Source organism: Salvelinus sp. IW2-2015, linkage group LG5, assembly GCF_002910315.2.
Source record: "Salvelinus sp. IW2-2015 linkage group LG5, ASM291031v2, whole genome shotgun sequence".
Classification (NCBI taxonomy): Eukaryota; Metazoa; Chordata; class Actinopteri; order Salmoniformes; family Salmonidae; genus Salvelinus; species Salvelinus sp. IW2-2015.
The window spans coordinates 23,109,952-23,118,943 of NC_036844.1; positions in this window are offsets into that span (position 1 = coordinate 23,109,952).

Below are 8,992 nucleotides of genomic sequence, written 5' to 3' on the forward strand. Positions count from 1 at the left end.
CTTTGTGCACGGGGGCATTGTCATGCTGAACAGGAAAGGGCCTTCCCAAAACTGTTGCCACAAAGTTGGGAGCACAGAATCATCTAGAATGTCATTGTATGCTGTAGCGTTAAGAGTTCCCTTCACTYGAACTAAGGGGCCTAGCCCGAACCATGAAAAACAGCCCCAGACCATTATTCCTCCTCCACCACCAAACTTTACAGTTAGCACTATGCATTGGGGCAGGTAGCGTTCTCRTGGRATCCGCCAAACKCAGATTCGTCCGTCGGACTGCCAGATGGTGAAGCGTGATTCCTCACTCCAGAGAACGCATTTCCACTGCTTCAGAGTCCAATGGCGGCGAGCTTTACACCACTCCAGCCGATGCTTGGCATTGCCCATGGGGATCTTAGGCTTGTGTGCGGCTGCTCAGCCATGGAAACCCATTTCATGAATCTCCTGACAAACAGATCTTGTGCTGATGTTGCTTCCAGAGGCAGTTTGGAACTCGGTCGTGAGTGTCAGTCATGAGTACAGGAGGGGACTAAGCACACACCCCAGAGGGGCCCCCGGGTTGAAAGTCAACATGGCGGAGGTGTTGTATCCGGGGTCCCTAATTTGGTGATGAGCTTGGAGGGGACTATGGTGTTGAGCTGTAGTCTATGAATAGCATTCTCACACAGTTATTTCCCTTGTTGTTTAGGTGGGAGAGGGCAGTATGAAGTGTAATTTAGATTGCGTCGTTTGTGGATGTTGAGCCATATGCAAATTGGTGTGGGTGTAGGGTATCTGGGATGATGGTGTTGATGTGTGTCATGACCAGCCTTTCAAACCACTTCATAATTACAGATGTGAGTGCTACAGGACGGTAGTCATTAAGCAGGTTACCTTGGAGCTCTTGGGAACAGGGACAATGGTGGCAGCTTGAACCATGTTGAAATTACAGACTGGGATAAGGAGAGATTGAGCACATCACTGGTACTTCCTGTTTGAGCTTTTGTTGTAAACAGGATGCAGGAGAATGGAGTCGTGGTCAGATTTGCCCAAGGGAGACGAGGGAGGGCCTTGTATGCATTTCTGTGGGTAGAATAAAAGTGGTCTAGTTCTAGCGCCCCTATTGGCCCAGGAGACATGTTGGTAGAAGTGAGGTAGGACGGTTTTAAGTCTCCCCGCATTAAAGTCTCTGCCCACCAGAAACGCTACCTTTGGGTGTAATTACAGTGTAACAAGTATTGTAATTACTCATTGTTGAAAAGAGTTACAATGTTTGCAAAAGTAATCATAACCTCCCCTATCCTTGCTGAATGATAAATTGCTTGGGCTCTGTGTTAGGCTGGCAAGGAGACCCAGAGGGGTAGGGTTAGGTAGACTGCCACCTCCACGAGGAGGGAGGTATAAAATAGAACAGGTCATGTGACCTGCTGGTCCCGAGCGCTCATTGGCACAGTGAGGAGAAGAAGGAGGACTGAGTGTCACTCCATGCAAAGATCGTCAAGAGACCTCCAGCAAGTTCATAGACCCCGTCCATCTTCTCCCACGAACGCAGGTGAGAAAAGGTTTGAGTCAGTCATCTCCATAGGGGATTCTCACCCGCAGAGCTGATTGCTGCTGCTATGCAAAGCGTGCACCCTGCCCCCGGTGAACAGCGGTTTCTCCAGTATCAAGTGAACTGAGAGAAGACAGCTTGGGATGTCTTCTGGGTGGCTGCTTCGCAAAAGGCCTTCAAGAGGCTGGGAGGTGGGCGATGCTGTACTTTGGATGCCACTGCATTGAATGAGTTAAGGCTGTTTCGTTAATAAAAGAGCCAGGTGGGCGTGTGGGGACTGATTCAAGCAGTTTAAGAAGAAAGATTGAGGACAGAGGAATGTTTTTAGAAGTTTTCTGCTGTGGGGGATGGTTCGCCTAATTTTTGCTCATCGATTGCAGATCTTAGAGTTCAGAGTTGTTACGTCTTAAACCTCACAATCAATGCATAATGCATTGATAATCTAATAATTCTGTTTGCTCAAGAGTAAATTTCTCAGCACTTAGTGGAGATTCAGGTGGATCATTTGCTCCACTCAGGCTCCTTCCTTAAGGCCTCTCCCCAGATACACTCACCACACACATCATTCATGCTATAACAATACTACATACTGGTCTCTCTCCTCTCAGGAGTTAAAAGAAATCGACACACACACATAGATCAAACCACACTAATGATTGTTTATTGTTCGCTAACAGGTGGTTATACCAAAGTTTGATAAAGTGAGCACATGGGTGCATTAGCTGTGCTGAAATTGTGGTGTAGACAGGGCTTGGCCTCTTGGTCTGGGCCCTCTCACAAGCCTGTGTGTGCTAAGATTTTAGACACAACAATTCCTTGCCGACTGAGGGCCAGAGTACTCTGTCTCACACACGCAACCAGTTGTTAGAGTTGTGAGTGTACTATGGTGTCTACAGAAGTATTTAAAGATAAGAGAAATGCCCAGCTGTTGATTGGAATTGCCCAAGGTAGCTAAAAGCAAATGGGGGCAATGTGTGAACAAACCTTTCTCAGCTTGTTCCAGACAACTATTACGATTAACAAGAGGAATATTTTGATATTCCAAAATGAAATGACCAGAAATAATGTAAGAAGAAAACTTTCTAGAGTTTGTACATATAAAATGTCTATACAAAATGTAAATAATGTTGAAAAAAATATTTACTGTTTCTTAAAATATAGTTTACTTTACCTACAGGGGCAGCATGAAAGTATAAAAAGCATACTTAATATAATAATGGTGTTATCAAATATATTGTGCGTGGAAATATAATCCGACCTCGAGTTTGACGTGCTTTTCTTTTTGTTCTCTTTTATTGGCAATGTCATTGCTTTTCTATGATTTAATCCACGTTGTCTCGTCTCTGTCCATATATGGCATCCTCAGATATCGATGTGGCATAGCTCAAATTTAAATCATTGTGTCTATGTTAACATTTGGTAATCTATAACGATGGCTGTTTTATCCAATTACGCACATTTACGAACAACAAAGCACAATTGACGAGAATAGGGGACCCATAAACAGAAGGAGGGAAAGTACTCGACCCCCCCCACTTAAAGTTGCCTGCAAATAGTGTCCAACCAACGAACACTCCCAGGAGTATAGAACTGACTGCAAATGTCGTTTTCAGAATATTCTCCGTAGCCTATAATGATAATCGAAAGATATAACGGTCCGGTTCTGGTTCAATCAAAGCTTTAAATGGCTTCTTACATTTCTGCATTTGCTTTGATGCGTCATTTGTAACAACAGGACACGCTGAGGGCGGTCCACAATGTCTTACGTAAGCCTATAATGATAATAGAAGAATATATAGCGGTCCGGTTCTGGTTAAATCAGAGCTTTAAAGGCTATACATTCCTGCAATGACTTGATGTGTCATTAAACAAGGCACCGGAGTGGCGCTCCAAATGTCTAACATACAAAATGGCATTCTTACCTTATGCTGTCTGATTTAGAACGTTTTCTAGCCGCGCGCGGGTATTTTTGGTGATGCGGGACAGGAGAACGGTTTAATTCGACAGGATTGTGTTGCTTGGAAGGGTGCGTCTGGTCTGGCCCGGGCAACTCCCGTCTATGTCATTAAACAGGGGCCTCCCCACCTACAAGTGGAGTAACCTGGCATTTAACCCCGCCCTGTCTGGATGACAACGACAGATGACAACGCAGCATGATGGTTGACTATTACAAAGCCTACCAATTTTAGCATGAATTGGATGGAGTAGGCCTAACAGCTGCGTCTTGCAGATTCTGTTTTATAATGGATTGTTTGAAAGCACATAATAAAAGATGACCCCGCTTTTTCTCAGTGTCATGCATTCAAACGTGCCCAGTAAAACACAGAAAAACGATAGTTATGTTGCAGTTTATTTTGACAGATTTGATCAAAAAAATATAAAATATCCCCTTTTGATTGACCTAGGCCGTCATTGTAATAAGAATTAAGAAATTGTTCTTAACTGACTTGCCTAGTTACAATAAAGGCACAATAAATAAAAAATAAATACTCTTCACTGTTGGAGAGTCATTATGAAGGCCAGTGAGTCTGCCTGTTGGAGAGACCATGGCACATCTGCTGGTAAAGACTCAAAGTAGAACTCATCGGAAACGAAAGTACAGTCGTGGCCAAAAAGTTTTGAGAATAACCACATATGAGATTTTCACAAAGTCTGCTGCTCAGTTTGTATGATGGCAATTTGCATATACTCCATAATGTTATGAAGAGTGATCAGATGAATTGCAATTAATTGCAAAGTCCCTCTTTGCCATGCAAATTAACTGAATCCCCCAAAAACATTTCCACTGCATTTCAGCCCTGCCAACAAAGGACCAGCTGACATCATGTGAGTGATCTCTCGTTAACACAGGTGTGAGTGTTGACAGAGGACAGGGCTGGAGATCACTCTGTCATGCTGATTGATTTCGAATAACAGACTGGAAGCTTCAAAAGGAGGGTGGTGCTTGGAATCATTGTTCTTCCTCTGTCAACCATGGTAACTGCAAGGAAACACGTGCCATCATCATTGCTTTGCACAAAAAGGGCTTCAACAGGCAAGGATATTGCTGCCAGTAAGACTGCACCTAAATCAACAATTTATTGATCATCAAGAACTTCAAGGAGAGCGGTTCAATTGTTGTGAAGAAGGCTTCAGGGCGCCCAAGAAGGTCAGGCAAGCGCCAGGACCGTCTCCTAAAGGCACACAAGTACAGAGCTTGCTCAGGAGATGGCAGCTGGCAGGTGTGAGTGCATCTGCAAGCACAGTGAGGCGAAGACTTTTGGAGGTAGCCTGGTGTCAAGAAGGGCAGCCAAGAAGCCACTTCTCTCCAGGAAAAACATCAGGGACAGACTGATATTCTGCAAAAGGTACAGGGATTGGACTGCTGGGACTGGGGTAAAGTCTTTTCTCTGATGAATCCCCTTTCCGATTGTTTGGTTCACCCGAAAAAAGCTTGTCCGGAGAAGAACAGGTGATGCTACCATCAGTCCTGTGTCATGCGAACAGTTAGGCATCCTGAGACAATTCATGTGTAGGGTTGTTCTCAGCCAGGGGGGCTCACTCACATTTTGCCTAAAGAACAGAACAAGCCATGATTAAGAATGGTACCAACAGCATCCCTCGAGAGCAACTTCTCCCAACCATCCAGGAACAGTTGGTGACGGACATGCTTTTCCAGCATGATGGAGCACCTTGCCATAAGGGCAAAGAAAGTGATAACTTAAGTGGTCGGGGGAAGCAAAACATTTGATATTTTGGGTTCATGGGCCAGGAAACTCCCCGGACCTTAATCCCATTGAGAACTGTGTGGTCAATTCTCAAGAGGCGGGTGGACAAACAAACCCACAAATTCTGACAACTCTCCAGCAGTATGCAAGAATGGGCTGCCATCAAGTCAGGATGTGGGCCAGAAGTTAATTGACAAGCAGACAGGTCCTTGAAAAAGAAGGGTGCAACACTGCAAATATTGACTCTTTGCATCAACTTCATGTAATTGTCCAATAAAAGCCTTTTGACACTTATGAAATGCTTGTAATTATACTTCAGTTTCCCAGTAAACAATCTGACAAATATCTAAGAGACACTGAAGCAGCAAACTTTGTGAAAATTATATTTGTGTCATTTTTCAAAACTTTTGGCCACGACTGTACAAAGTAGCTTTTAATTTAGGTAAACACTAGAAGGAAAGTCGTAACTTTGGAAGGACTCATTCCAGACAGCAGCTAGAAACGCCAAGTCAGGTAAAGGGTGTTTGAGATATTGCTATAGGTTTAGGCTCAGTTTTTGGTGGGGTATTTGTTTGCGATTTGGATTTTATATGAATATACTATATAGATAATCAGTAGCCTCAAAAGTCTTTAGAGGAGTTTGATGGTCTTTATGCACTTGTAAACGCGGCAGTGCGCCGATGATGAACAGTGCGAAATGTTCATTAAAAGAGACCAAAACCCTAAAGTATGCCCCCTTGTAGTTAAATAGGTGTGCTGTTGACATGACTTGATTTCGACTCTCGGCATTTAGTACCTGTATTTTTTTCGTTCTAAATGACATTGTCGAGCTCCAATAGCTCCCCAACGTGGTGCAGTTATGCACAAACACTGCCGGTTTCCTGAAGCGGGCATTCAGGGCGTGGTGCCGCCTCTGCCCCCCGACCTTTCATGCCCATATCCCTTGGTGCGTCATCCATCTCTCCAGTCATAGGGAGTTGGGTACAATCAATACGATATTGTCATCTTTTTATGTTTGTAGAGACAAATCAGCAGTGACTCAAACTGTGGTGTATGCTGTTGCTGGTCCCATCTGTATGCATTGATCATTTCCACCATGCATTAATGGGTAGCAACTACATTACAGTGCCCTCTTATCAAATCAAATCACACTCTATTTCGTACAGTGCAACCGAATACACGCTGGTGTAGACTTCACTGTTGAAGTTCTTGCTTACGAGCCTTCCCAACGATGCAGTGTTTAAAAAGAAATAAGACACAAAGAATGAATGTACAACAAGAAATAAAATATATAATACTCAGAATGGAGCTTAAATACAGGAAGTACCAGTTACCAGGGACCGAAAGTGGCCGAAAGTGGGGGACAGGACAACCAGGGGGCTCGGATAGTAGGGCCAAGACAATACCAGGGCAACAAGACCAGTACCAGAGCCAATGTGGAGCTTATACAGGGCAGTACCAGTACCAGACCAATGTGGAGCTATATACAGGGAGTACCAGGACCCAGAACCAATGTGAGAGCGTATATTACAGGGAGTATACCAGTACCAGACCAATGTGGAGCTTATACAGGGAGTACCAGTACCAGATCAATGTGGAGCTATATACAGGGTACAGTACCAGAGCAATTGTGGAGCTATATACAGGGAGTACCAGTACAGATCAATGTGGAGCTATATACAGGGAGTACCAGTACCAGACCAATGTGCAGAGGTACAAGGTAGATACATGAAGGCAGGGGTAAAGTGACTAAGCATCAGGATAGATAATAATAAGAGTAAAATATAAACAGAGAAGCAGCAGAAATCATGAGTGTAAAACTGTGTGAGTGTGCGTGTCTGTGTGTGTAATGTTATTGTATGTGTGTTTGTGTTTGGGGCGGTATACGTACTGTTGTGTGTGTGCGTTATGAAAGTGTATGTGAATGTGTGGGAGTGTCAATGTAGTGTGTGTGAGTGAATGTGACATGGTACAGTGCCATCAGAAAGTATTCATTACCCCTTGACTTATTCCACATTTTGTTGTGTTACAGTCTGAAATTCTCCCCCATCTACACACAATACCCATAATGCAAAGTGAAAGCATTGTTTTTGAAATGTATTGAAATGAAGTCGGTTGTGATCATCGCTAGACAACCATTTTAAAGTCTTGCAATAGATATTCAAGCCGATTAAAGTCATAACTGTAACTAGGCCACTCAGGAACATTAATGTCATCTTGGTAAGCAACTCCAGTGTACACTACAATGACCAAAAGTATGTGGATACCGGCTCGTCGAAAATCTCATTCCAAATCATGAGCATTAATATGGAGTTGGTCCCCCTTTGCTGCAATAACAGCCTCCACTCTTCTGGGAAGGTTTTCTACTAGATGTTGGAACGGTGCTGCGGGGACTTGCTTCCATTTGCCACAAGAGCATATTGAGGTCGGGCACTGATGTTGGCGGATTAGGGCTGGCATTCGGCGTTCCAATTCATCCCAAAGGGGTGTCGATAGGGTTGAGGTCAGGGCTCTGTGCAAGCCAGTCAAGTTCTTCACACCAATCTCGACAAGAGATTTCTGTATGGACTCGCTTTGTGCACGGGGGCATTGTCATGCTGAAAACGGAAAGGGCCTTCCCAAAACTGTTGCCACAAAGTGGGAGCACAGAATCATCTAGAATGTCATTGATTGCTGTAGCGTTAAGAGTTCCCTTCACTAACTAAGGGCCTAGCCGAACCATGAAAAACAGCCCCAGACCAATTTTCCTCCTCCACCACCAAACTTTACAGTTAGCACTATGCATTGGGGCAGGTAGCGTTCTCCTGGCATCCGCCAAACACAGATTCGTCCGTCGGATGCCAGATGGTGAAGCGTGATTCCTCACTCCAGAGAACGCATTTCCACTGCTTCAGAGTCCAATGGCGGCGAGCTTTACACCACTCCAGCCGATGCTTGGCATTGCCCATTGGGATCTTAGGCTTGTGTGCGGCTGCTCAGCCATGGAAACCCATTTCATGAATCTCCTGACAAAACGAATCTTGTGCTGATGTTGCTTCCAGAGGCAGTTTGGAACTCGGTCGTGAGTGTCAGTCATGAGTACAGGAGGGGACTAAGCACACACCCCAGAGGGCCCCCGGGTTGAAAGTCAACATGGCGGAGGTGTTGTATCCGGGGTCCCTAATTTGGTGATGAGCTGCTGGAGGGGACATGGTGTTGAGCTGTAGTCTATGAATAGCATTCTCACACAGTTATTTCCTTGTTGTTTAGGTGGGAGAGGGCAGTATGAAGTGGTAATTTAGATTGCGTCGTTTGTGGATGTTGAGCCATATGCAAATTGGTGTGGGTGTAGGGTATCTGGGATGATGGTGTTGATGTGTGTCATGACCAGCCTTTCAAACCACTTCATAATTACAGATGTGAGTGCTACAGGACGGTAGTCATTAAGCAGGTTACCTTGGAGCTCTTGGGAACAGGGACAATGGTGGCAGCTTGAACCATGTTGAAATTACAGACTGGGATAAGGAGAGATTGAGCACATCACTGGTACTTCCTGTTTGAGCTTTTGTTGTAAACAGGATGCAGGAGAATGGAGTCGTGGTCAGATTTGCCCAAGGGAGACGAGGGAGGCCTTGTATGCATTTCTGTGGGTAGAATAAAAGTGGTCTAGTTCTAGCGCCCCTATTGGCCCAGGAGACATGTTGGTAGAAGTGAGGTAGGGCGGTTTTAAGTTCTCCCCGCATTAAAGTCTCTGCCCACCAGAAATCACGACGTCATCCTG